We start from the raw sequence: 7678 nt of genomic DNA on the forward strand, positions 1-7678 counted from the left end.
TGCTGAACCCACGCTGGATAGGCCCTATCAGACCACACTCTTCCAGATGTCTTCAAGCACTGCTTTTTAATTATCATTCCCACCAGTTTAGCAGACACAGATGCAAAGCCTACTGATCTTTAATTCCCCGGATCATCACTGAAGCCTTTTTTTAAATATAGGTACAACATTTGGTCTTCTCCAATTTCCCAAATCAGTAGCTTTTTTTTTTCCACAAGAGATTGCATATTTTTGTTAGCAGCTCAATCACTTAAGCTCCTTCCAAACTCTCGGATTTAACCATCTGGACTTGATAACTTATTGTTCAGGGAAAGGGGGGGCGGAGGTTTTGTAGTTGTTGGGGTTTTTTTCACTGGGTTTGTGGGTTTTTTATGAGTTGCTTTGTCCCAGCACCCATTATTCTACCAGCATATTTTCCAACAGATCCTCATCTAAGCAGATATAGGAAAAGAATCTCACAAATACTGTTGGTAGGGACAGCTGATACAAGAGAAATCATAAGAGAATTCAGCTCCCCAGCAACATCCTAAAAATGGAGATACTGAGTCACTTTAAGCACAGGAGGTGACTGGAATTGATCAATGCGAGTTTTCTTGGATAACATCCACTCTGTTCTGACCAACCAGGCTAGTTTTGCTCATTTGTTTGGGTCTCTTGCTGAATAGTGATTTCCATCTTGACCCCAGAAGATTCAGGGCAGGAACAGTGCTAGCTTGATTATATACAGCCTAAGGTGTGATGAAAAGAAAGTGACCTCAGTGCTGGGGGATGCATGAACCTGGGAGGAGATGAAACCCAGTGAGGATGAAAGGAAGTAAATCAGAAGGTGAGCAGAACATTGCTGGGCTGTTAGCTCCAGTGATTGCCTTTCAACTGCATCAGCCACAAGACATGAAATGTAATGGGCAATGCTGGAGAACTCAAATAAGTAGCCCCATTATATGAGTGTTTCTCCCTTTGTGCCAGACTGGTTCTCCATAGATTTCACCATGCTGTCTGGCTTTAAAAGGCATGGCAGTTGAGAATGGGGCACAGTCCTGAGGCCCTGATGTGTCACTCACTTTAAGCCATATCTTCTGCTGGTCCTACAAACAAGGAGTCAAGGAGGAAGCTTGAGATGGAGAAGAAGCACCCCCAGGTTTATGTCACAATGAACACACAACCATCTGTGGATACATGTTCACCTGTCAACCTGCCTGCAAGCCAACACTGGCATTCCAGCTTCTGGAAACCATCACAGCCCCATAAAAAGTGACACTTGGAACATCTGTATGAAATCTACCTACTCTGTGACAGACCTGGCATTACAGCCTTACCTGACAGACATGTACTCAAGTATATTTCATAAAAGAGGAAGAGAAATTTCCATAAATCCCTCTTATCTATTTGCTGCTGTTCTGTTCTTGTGGGACATGTTGATGGGGCAATTGTAGAAAAAACTGTAGAAAAAGTTGTGTAGCTTGTTGAATTCATTCCCTGCAGACATTGCCTATATGGGGTAATGTGGCCATAAGTTTTTTTGGGGAGCCATCTAATGGCAAGTCTGTGGTCCCTCTAAGGCCTCACCAACATCCCTCCAGAACATAGCAAGGCAGTTCTCAGCAGTGCTGGGCAGCACATTCACTTCCTCTGGATCCATGGGGTGAGGGCCAGGAGAACAGAGGACACGAAGAGGGATTTCTCAGCCATGTTCCCTCCTCCATATCTGGAGCAGAAAAACATGCACAAGGGGAGGGCGTCTCAAAGCAGGACAATCATAGGCTGGCTATTCCCTTAATGAAGGAGGTGGATAGAAGATGAGCAGTTTACTGTGCAGAGCTGGTCCTCCTGCCACAGAGCTTTTGAGACCACATCCCTGCCCAGTACAAATATCGTCAGGTCAAAGTCTAGTCTGTAATATCAATATAAGATACTTCCATACCACATTGTGACTGCAGGGGCATGCTGCTCTCTTTCTGCCTCCCTTTCCATCCCTTTTTTCCTTTGCTGCTTCTATCCTTTTTCTCTCAGGTCCTCCCTCTTTCTTATCTCAGTGTCTGCACCCCTCCATGCTCTGTGTGTCTCAGATTCCCCTTTCCCTCTGCAACACCTCCCTCCACTGCCTGCAGGTCTCCACTCCACGAAGCAAGACAGGGCTCACACTGGGATGAGACAGAGAAGGAACTTGGGAGAGAAAAAGGTCTTCCTCCAACTTAGCCCAACAAGACTCTCCAGACACCAGACACAGCCCTGCTGAAGGTGCCTGTTTGGGCTGGAATGAAGCAACATGGACACTCACACAGATGCTGTTCTACTGCACAGGGCATAAACCAGGAAGGGAGGTAGCACAAATCCCATCCAGCTGCTCTTCTAGCAAGGCTTTTGAGTTGTCTCCCTCTCTTCACATGCACTGGTCTGTCATGTGTGTGTGTCTCAGGGCTGTCCTCAGCCGCCTGGCAGCGGCTGTGCAGAGGGTGCAAGGGGGAGGTGAAGTGACGGGGTTGGGGATGGCCAGCTGCCAGTCATGGCCTGTACCAGGGCCCCCTTAGTCCCCTGACACACACAGGCACGTGGCACGGCTGCTCAGGGAGGCTCAGCCAAGAAGCCTGTCCTTCTCCACTGAATCTCTACTCTGTTTCCCAAGTGACAAGCCACAGACTCCCTTTCTCTTCCCAAACAAACAGAGGCTTGAGTGAATCCCTGCCTCTGCCTGGCACGCAGCACCCCGGTCATTATGGATTCTCCTGCAGCATCCAGCCCCTGCGAATGACAGCACTCAGTCATGTCAGCAGAGGCCACAGGCTGAACCTCCCTGTCCCCACAGCATCTCTCTGTGCAGCCTCAAGCATTGCTCCTTCACATCCCTGCTCCCCAACCTCCTCCTCTCCCACTGTGTTTGTGGCTACTGCCCGTTCCACGTAAAGGCAGGGGAAGTTGTGGCACAGCATGGTGACCAGTGTGAGAGTTTGCTAGGATTAGGACCCTTAGCAACAAGGTTTGGTAGACAGTGTCAACTCTTGACTTTAACCTCCAAAAGCTCATTTTGCTGAGATTTACAGTAAAACTGACTTCAGACTGCTAAACCTGGTCAACAAATTCCCTTCCTAATCACCAGAGACTTGCACACATCCACACAAAAGCATGAGGCAAATCACCCCTCACCACCTTCCTGCCCTTTGGCCCTTCAGCACAAATAAAATTACCTCCTTCAGCAAGACAAGCACCTCAGTGGCAGACCTGGAACAAGTCCCTGCACCATAACAGCGAGGGCTTGCACTCATACTCTGTCCCAAATGAGCACCTGCCTCCAGTGGGGCTGGCTCAGCCTCCATCCGTGGTGCAGCCCCATTTTCTGCCAACATGATCCTGTGAGGAATGATAATGCCTCTCCTGGAGCCTGTGCACTGACCTGTGGAGTGGTCAGGGCTGGAGAATAACATTCTCCTGCTGCAACAATGCTTCCCTCCCCTTCCTCTTCCTTTTCAGCACGATGCCTGCCCTCCTCCCAGCCAATGCCATCCTCTCCAGCATCTGCCTGGTGTGGGATAAGGCTTGCTCCCAGACTGTAATTTAACCCTCTTTCAGACTGGCTTGCCTGACAGGAGGGACTGAACCAGGCTGGCTGCAGCATGCAATTACATCTGTCAGATTAGCCATAGCATGCATGATCAGGAGCACGTGCCAGATGTGGCACACAAACAGCACTCAGCCAGCACCAAGAGAGGGTTGTGCAGACAGATAATACCCAACACAACATAAATCTTGCCAGTACAGAGTTAAGCCAGCATTGTTTTCTAAACAAATCTCAAACAGCAGAGTGAATTCATACTGGATCAGCATTTTCTACCATGTAGCTGCAGCAGTTTTGACCCAGTACCAAGCTCCCTAGAGCTGGATTTATTGTCTTGTCCACCCTGAGCCAGTGCCAAAGCCATGTCCTGAGAGGACTGAGGAATTTAACCAATGCCAAATGACTTTGGAGGCTCCATATGAGAAGAGCTTGCTTTCTTCTGCAAACTCCTCAACAATGACACTGAGTGTGACTGCATGGGCACGCTCCCTGCCAGGCTCCAGCCAGGAGGAAGAGTGACACATCAACAACACCACGGTCACTTGTCACCCGCAACACACGCCTGCACGCACCGGAGGGTGTGAACCACAGGGGAAAGGATCGCTTCACAGTAACACCAGCTGGCTCCAGCACTCAGAAACAGCCCCACCAGGCAGCCTCAGCCCTTCCCAAGGCTGACCAAAGCTGCTCCTGCCCGCCATGGTGGTCACAAAGGAGAAGTGAGGAACAGGAAAGAGGGAAAGGCAGGGCTCAGGGCACCCCAGAGAAGGAAGAAAAACAGCAAGAGGCAGCAAAGAGAAGTTGAAGGCAGCAGTTTGTGTAGAAGGGTGGGTATTGGAGTGGTGGGTCAGGGGGCATTGAGGAACTGCAGATGGGGAAAATTGATGGCAGGGTCCTGCAGTGGCAGCAGAGATGCGGTGGAAGATGCACTGGAAGATGCAGTGGAAGATGTGCCTTCTTTGTCAGCATCACCAGGTTGGACCTGGGCAGGAGGGGAGGAACACATCACCTTCTTCAGGGGACACCATACCAGCACCAGTGTGGGGGCTGCACAGTAGCACAGACCTGCCAGTCCCTTCCCCTCAGAGAAACACAACTGCCCCCAAAATCTGACTCAGAAAAACTCTGGCCTCTGTCAGAGTCTGTTCAGAGCCTGAAACCACAGCCTGGCAGGTTGCAAACTCCCAGACCTCCCCTTTAAAATCCACTCCTCTGAGGTTACCCACTACTTTGCCAGCAGCTTATTGCTTTAGGGTCTATTCTGGGGAGAGGCATCTCCAGGCACGTTCATGCTCCTTGAGGACTGGCAGCACATCTGGGCCTGCCCAGGCACTGGGAGAAACAGCTGCTCCCACTCCCCTCCCACCCCCACAGCAGCTCCAGCAGCACGGAGACATGGCATGGAAATAGTGCAGCTGATCTTCCTGCTTTGCCTGCAGAGAAGCTGAGGAAAGGGGCACTGAGGGCAGCCCCAAGCAGCAGGAGGCCCTTTCAGGTGCTCCCAAGAGCTTTGCGCCCCAAAATGGGTCAGGCTCGGCACAGGGCCCCTTCACTGCCTGTGCAGGGCACACTGCGTTCCTGGCTTATGAAATACACTGTCTCCAGTAGGAAAACATCCCTTCCAGTTGAGAAGGAGCACCAGGGGACAGCAGATAAGCAGTGACAAAGAGCCTGCCCATCACCCCAAAAGCTGTGGCAAGCTGGGCTGGGAATTCAGAGGAGGTACCTGGCTAGGAAATGGAGGCCAGCATCTTCTGTGGGGAATTGGAATCCCAAAAATATCTATGAGATGAGGAGGGAGGGGGAATCCTCCCCTCTATGGCCCACTCCCGGTAGCATGATGCCACTCCTGCTCTGCTGCAAGCTGCATCCCTGAGGTGACCCAGGCCAGGGCTGCGGAGCCCAGCTTTGCTGCTGGCCAGGCTGCAGCAGAGTCAGCCTGGCTGCCCCTTCTCCCGAGAAACAGGGGAGGTGGAGGAAAACGACGAATGGAGAAGAGCAGACAGGTGTGTGCCCAGGGACGGGTGGGATAGGGGCGGAATGCACTCGGGACTGCGTGCGGGGGACCTGCAGCACGTCCCTCGGCTGCTCTGCAAACAACCCCTCCCTGCACACGCATGCAGAGCCGCAAGGGAAGGGGCTCAGAGGGGAGGGAGCAGCTCTCCGTGGTGGGGAGAGCGCTGATGAAAGCCTAGATTGTGTTCACAGCATAGCAGAAACCCCTGCCCTTCTCCTCCCTCACACCTCTGGGGAACGAGCAACGAGGGGGAGGGAGGGCGAGATGGAGAGAGGCACAGACAGAGGTGCCGAGGTTGCCTTACCTCGCAGTGCCTGCGCTGGGGGTGCCCGGCTGCGCGGGAGGTAAATCCAGGGCTCTGCTCTCCTTGGCGAGTGCTGGGAAAGGTCTCTGTTCAGTCACATGAAGGAGTGGCCTGTGAGTAGGTGCTCCAGCTCACCGCTCGATCGAAGCTGCCATGGATTCATTGCGAACGACTTCGCCTTCTGTGAGGAGAGGAGGAAAGGGGAGGGAAAAAAAAAAAAAGGAAAAAAACCACCAGCTTAAGACTTGGAGGGTAGATTCACTTCTTTCTTAGGTTTCCAATGGCAACTGAATATGCCACATATGAAGATCCAGGGTGTGTGTGTGTGTGTGTGAATGTGTGTGTGTGGGAGGGACGGAGAGATGCACAGCTGCTGAGTCCACAGGCAGTGTAGGGTGTGAGCTAGTCAAGGCGTATCGGTGATTATGGGAACAGACAACTGGACAGGGGCAGCAGAGTAGACAGACAGCCAGATGGAAAGAGACTGAAAGCATGGGAAAGAGGTTGGCCTGTGTGCTAAGAGCCTGGCTGTCCCACTGCACACAAAAGGAGAGAGCACCTGACCCAGCACAGGGCCAGGTGCTGATGGAGCTGCTCCGGCGGAAGTTGAAGTGTGCCTACACACACGGCCGCACGCACACAGACACACACACACGTCACCTCCCAGCCCACACAGTCACCCAGGCACACCCCCTGCAAGGACACTCTGCACACTCAGGACACACACACACACACACACGCACTGGACACACACGCAGATATTTACTCACTGGTCTTTCCACACCACCTTGCATACAACCCCTAAAAACTCAGAGCTCCTCTAAAGGATGAGGTGCTTTTCTTCTTCACATACACCCTGCACCTACCTACAAGGTTGCACATCTGTATTAAGATGCACACGTGGTAACTCAGACAACCATCACACAACACCACATCAGCTCCACCCAGCCTATTCCACCATTCCTATGAGTACCCAGCAAAAACATTTTATACAGCTCAGCAAATAGTGATCCCTGCGCAAATGCACGCGGAATACCCAAACATGTCTACCACCAGCTTCTGACCCCTTATACAAAACTCTCACTGCACAAACACACAGAATTTAATGAGCCACTCCCATAGCAGAGAACAGAAAAAGTGCCATGCACACACACACACATCCAAGTCAGTGCAAACGCCACATTAGCAAATGACGTATCTGTAAGAAAATGAGGGCACGTAAAACATCCTCATGCACTCAGGAACATAAGTCAAGCAAGCACCAGTGGCTGTATATCACACACAAATATACTCTGCTTATGAATTGCCTGCAGCATACAAACTGATTGTATCACATACTGTTACCTACCTAAACTCAGCCCACACAGTGGCATAGCATCCTTCTGGATCCTAAACATTAGCCCCAGACAAATTCTGTCACATGGAAAACACAAATACTCATCAACATCCAACACAGGCAGACAAACACAAACTAGACATGAAACACAGACAGCCACTGCCATTCACCAAAAAAAAAAAAAAAGACATTCTTGAAAGTTATGAAGGTGGAACTCACTTTGGAGACAGCTGTATTATTCTGTGCAAGTGCACGGGTGCATATTCACACACACACTTTCCACTGCCACACCAAATCTGCTTTAACTGCCCCATCTCTGAGTAAGATTTTCCCTTTTATTTTTTTCCTCACTTCCGCTAATTCTGCCCGTTCGACAATCTCCCATGTGTCTGTCCACGGACTGGAGTTGTCACTCCGAGGGAGCAAAGTCTCTGGAGCAGAAAGCCTGCAAAAGCAGCCTCACTCCTCCCT

The 7678-nt window shown here is 51.0% G+C and overlaps 1 long non-coding RNA gene across 1 annotated transcript in view; it reads right to left on the reverse strand.

The window, feature by feature from the left end:
- LOC115947966 overlaps positions 1–7678 on the reverse strand; it is a 49506-nt gene that overhangs the window by 26812 nt on the left and 15016 nt on the right. The window contains exon 2 of the long non-coding RNA XR_004081822.1: positions 5872–6052. This is a non-coding gene — a long non-coding RNA (uncharacterized LOC115947966). The remainder of the gene's footprint in view (positions 1–5871; positions 6053–7678) is intronic.

Source organism: Geospiza fortis, unplaced genomic scaffold, assembly GCF_000277835.1.
Source record: "Geospiza fortis unplaced genomic scaffold, GeoFor_1.0 scaffold173, whole genome shotgun sequence".
Taxonomy (NCBI): Eukaryota; Metazoa; Chordata; class Aves; order Passeriformes; family Thraupidae; genus Geospiza; species Geospiza fortis.